We start from the raw sequence: 4,264 nt of genomic DNA, 5'->3' as shown, positions 1-4,264 counted from the left end.
CCCAGCCCCTTTTTCTAGGTTCTTATAGTAGTATATTTTTTTTGGATAAAATGACAATGTTAACTAATTTCAAAAGTTTTGTAAAGGTTATTCCATGTAAAGGCCTTTCTAAGGTGAAGATTTAATACACTGATGTCAAACTAATGTTTAATTCTAACACTTGCATATATTGTTACACTTGTAATTTTGTAATCAACTTTTAAATAACTGTTTTTCATTTCTGCAACTGAAGAATGAAAAATATGGAATACTTCACGAATTTTCATATTATCCTTGTGCAAGTGTCATGTTAATCTCTGTATTGTTGTAATTTGGGTATACGTGCTGCTGAAGCATGTAGTATCCTCTAAATTTAAGTAGTTAATGATGCAATCTTTATATAGGCTTATATCCTTGGGTGCCTCTTTGTAGCAAGGAAACCTTATTGTTCCTAACAATACTATTGATCTTTTTTCCCTAAAATAATGTGTATAGTGGGAAAAAAATTATATTGTTCGGTCGATTGCTCACATTTGCATTTTTTGTCAATGCCAATTTTAAGTCTTTTTCATTTTAGATTTGATCATACTTTGAAGCACTTATAGCTAGGTCCTAAGGTGGTGACTTTTTCAAGTACTTATTTACGTAAATGAGTTAGCTTTGTGGAGCTAATAGATTCAAAGTAAGCCTTGCTTAAGAGCTACTTCTAAACTTCTGCAGCTGAAATTTTACCAAATGAGGTCTTACTGGCACAAATGTCTACCCTTTATCCTTCTTCCACATAGGAACATACCAACCAGAATATCCTACCCTGACAGCATAGTTTGTCTTACTAGAACAAAACTAATCTTAGTTACAAGGGATCATAGAGAGATGAACAGTTCAGACAGAACTGTTCAGACTAGAAGGTATTTTATCAAAATTTAAGTGTTTATTATACCTACCATTTCAAAAGTAGCTAACGCCAAGGTGAAAAAATTCTTCATATGCATGATTTCCTGATGTCTGGCCTGTCTACCTTCCAACCAGGCAGGAACTTACACTACTGCCTTTCTATCACCAAATATTTCCATAGCTCCAGGAGAAGTCCGTGTTTCTCCTCATTATTAGGCCTTAAATTGGTAATGTTTTAATCACAGTGTTTCCTCTTGCCTCCAGGCTGTAAATCTACAAATGGTAAAGCTTTAGGTCTAACTCTACCTAACACTGAGGTACAGATAATGCAATAACACTTTAAAACAAGTTGTCTTTGATACCCTAACCACAACAGAACAATGCAAAACATGTGCCCTTTTTATTATGTTACATATAGTTATATATTTTATATTTATATGTGCTGATTTCATATTTCACACAGTGAAACTTAGTAGAATTAATTGATAATTTGACAAATAAATTGATAATTATTTATTCCAATAAAGAGAATTGGAATATAAATAATTAGGTTTAGAATACATACTAGAATATAAAAAGTATCAATGTAATGTCTTCACTATAAACTTGTGATACCTTCTAAGTGTTCTTGTTCTTCTGAATTCACATGATAAAAAAAAATGTTTTTTTCCTCTAATCTATAAGGGATTTTACTCTGCTGCTCTGTTTATTGTTTTAACTCACTGGTCCCAAAATGTTTTTCTCCATATTTCTGAAGCATTCCTATTGATTATACCCAAATTTTTCTGATATGATGTATAAAAGATATTATTCTTCTGCAAGATGTATGGGTCCTAGGATCCTATGTCCCAGTTACCTGCATCATCAGATAACAGGGTCAAGACTTCTCAACTAGGCCCAGGCAACATGCCAACAGAAAGTAATTGAAGAGTCATGTCAATTTCTCATTTCCTATAATATTTCAGGGCCCCAATTCCTTGAGAAACAGGAATTAGCAGTAAGCAATAGTGAAATGCAAGTCAACTTAAAATGAAGGATGAGATCACAAAATCTAAGAGAAAGTACTGCAATTCAAACTTTCAATTTACAGATGACCAGCCCATATGAGTTAACAAAATCACAAAGTGTCACAAGATTATTTTTAATACCCCTCCCCTAATGATTAATGAAAGATTTCAGTCCAGCATAAGTGGGCCAGCAAAATAGCTCCTGGAAGGATAGATCCACAATTGGTCTATTAAGGCCAGGAAAACTTGACTTAGAAGTCAAATGTAATTCAGAAAAAAACATTAATTGAGAAGATCCTTAGTGCTTAATAACACCGTGAGATGTACAAGTTGTCATGTCGAAAACAAACTTTACAACTTTGGTGCTGGGGGCGGGGGGGGGAGGGGGGAGGATCTGGTCGGGGGGCAGGGGGAGGATGCCAAGGGATGGGAAGGGGAAACAAAGGAGGAGGCAACAATGCTTGATAAGAAATGTACTCATTACCTTGCCCATGTAATTTTAACCCCTCTGAACAGTATTTTCACAATTAAAAAAAACACTGGTACTTCAGTAAAACTTGATTCTGTGGTATAAAAATGCTGTCATTCTCAAAATATTTAATCTCCTGAAAGTGTATTCTTTTTCTTTTTTTTTTTTACATTTCTTTTTTTTTTTGGGTCCGGTTGTGGGGCCTGAACTCTGGGCCTGGGCGCTGTCCCTCAGCTCTTCAGCTCAAGGCTAGAGCTCTACCACTTGAGCCACAGCACCACTTCCAGCTTTTTTTCATTTTGCTTATGTGGTGCTGAGGAATCGAACCCAGGGCCTCAGGCATGCAAGGCAAGCGCTCTACCACTGAGCCATCTTCCCAGCCCCAAGTGTATTCTTTTTCAAATAATCTTTGAAAAATCAAATTCGCAAACCAGGCACTAGTGGCTCACGCATGTAATCCTAAATACTCAGGAGGCTCAGATCTGAGGATCACAGTTCAAAGCCAGCCCGGGCAGGAAAGTCCGTTAGACTCTTATCTCCAATAAACCACTCGAATATCAGAAGTGGCACTGTGGCTCAAGTGGTAGAGTGCTTGCCTTGAGCTCAAGAGCGCAGGGACAGTGCCCAAGCCCAGAGTTCAAGCCCCACGACCTTCCAAAAAAAATTCACATTCACCAAAATAACATTTGACAAATAGATGATACTTAGTGGCAATAGAGTTACAATAGAGTTGATTTGTGTACCCAGCACTAATGCCAATCAGGTTCAACCATTCATTAAACTGTAGAAATAGTGCCACCCACCATTTGTGTTGTTCATTAGATGCCTTCCAAAATTTGTTAAATATATCAGCCTCCCATATTTCAAACCCAAACGTTAGCTAATAAAGTAAATTTCATCATTTAATAAGGTACATTTTAAAAAGTCACAAATAGTTGCCTTATAATATGTTATTTTATGTTTTCCCTATCTGTCTAACATAGTAAGTCTTGAATATGGGTACTCATCAGAGATATGACAAACATAAAATCTGTCTTCTATTTCTATCATATTCCTCTATAATAGTACATTTTAATTTTCTTTTTTCAAAACTTAAATGTAGTAGAAAATATTACCCCATGTAAAATTAAATGATCACACACCATTGTACAAAGCCATTTATAAAAATTGGTAGTTTGGAATACATTCTAAACCATTTTTAAACTTTCTTGTTGACTAAAGATTAATCTTCCAAATGGATGAGAATTAAATCATGTCTAGGTGCTTCACGCCTCCAGTCTTGCAAATTATTATTGCAGATGAATGAATTATGGAAATATAAGCTGACATAAGTTCAAGTATATGCAGGATTGAAACTCCATGGAATGTATATAAACTTTTCAAACTTTTAACAGACAGTTTAACAGAATGACTATCAGGAAGTTGAAACCAGAATGGAATAATAGTAAATACATAGAATGAATGAAAAATAGAACAAGGGGCAAGTTCAGCTAGAATATCAATGTACACATGTGATAAAGAAAGTGGTTAATCTGAAATAAATCTTGGAGAAGGAGTTCGTTGACAATGATGGAAGGAGTGAATCTGATCCAGGAGCATTGGACAATTAGATGGACATATTTAATTGTAACACATTTGCACAACTTTTTGAAATTCAGTGAAAAAACACACAAAAATTACAACCAAACAGCAATCTCTAGAAAGTATGAATATGACCTCTCAAAATTTTAAGCAGTTAATGAAGGGCAGTCTTGGGAAAAGCAAACAAAACTATTCAAAGAGGGCATTTGAGGTAGGGGAGAAATTTGAACAGATTTAAATAGATTGTCTCAGGTTATAAATCAACTATATCTGCTTCAAATGTTATCTTCCTTCTGTGAGTTCTCTCTGACTGAACTGGATACTCGAGTCCTGA

General features: G+C 35.2%; 1 pseudogene; it reads right to left on the bottom strand.

Moving 5' to 3' along the window:
- Positions 1-236: 236 nt before the first annotated feature.
- Positions 237-336, bottom strand: LOC122099508 (annotated as a pseudogene).
- Between the last annotated feature and the right edge of the window lie 3,928 nt (positions 337-4,264).

The sequence above is a fragment of the Dipodomys spectabilis genome, unplaced genomic scaffold, assembly GCF_019054845.1.
Source record: "Dipodomys spectabilis isolate Male_0828 unplaced genomic scaffold, ASM1905484v1 ptg000516l, whole genome shotgun sequence".
NCBI lineage: Eukaryota > Metazoa > Chordata > Mammalia > Rodentia > Heteromyidae > Dipodomys > Dipodomys spectabilis.
Note: the sequence above shows the minus strand (reverse complement) of the source record. Positions and strands in the feature narration are given on the sequence as shown.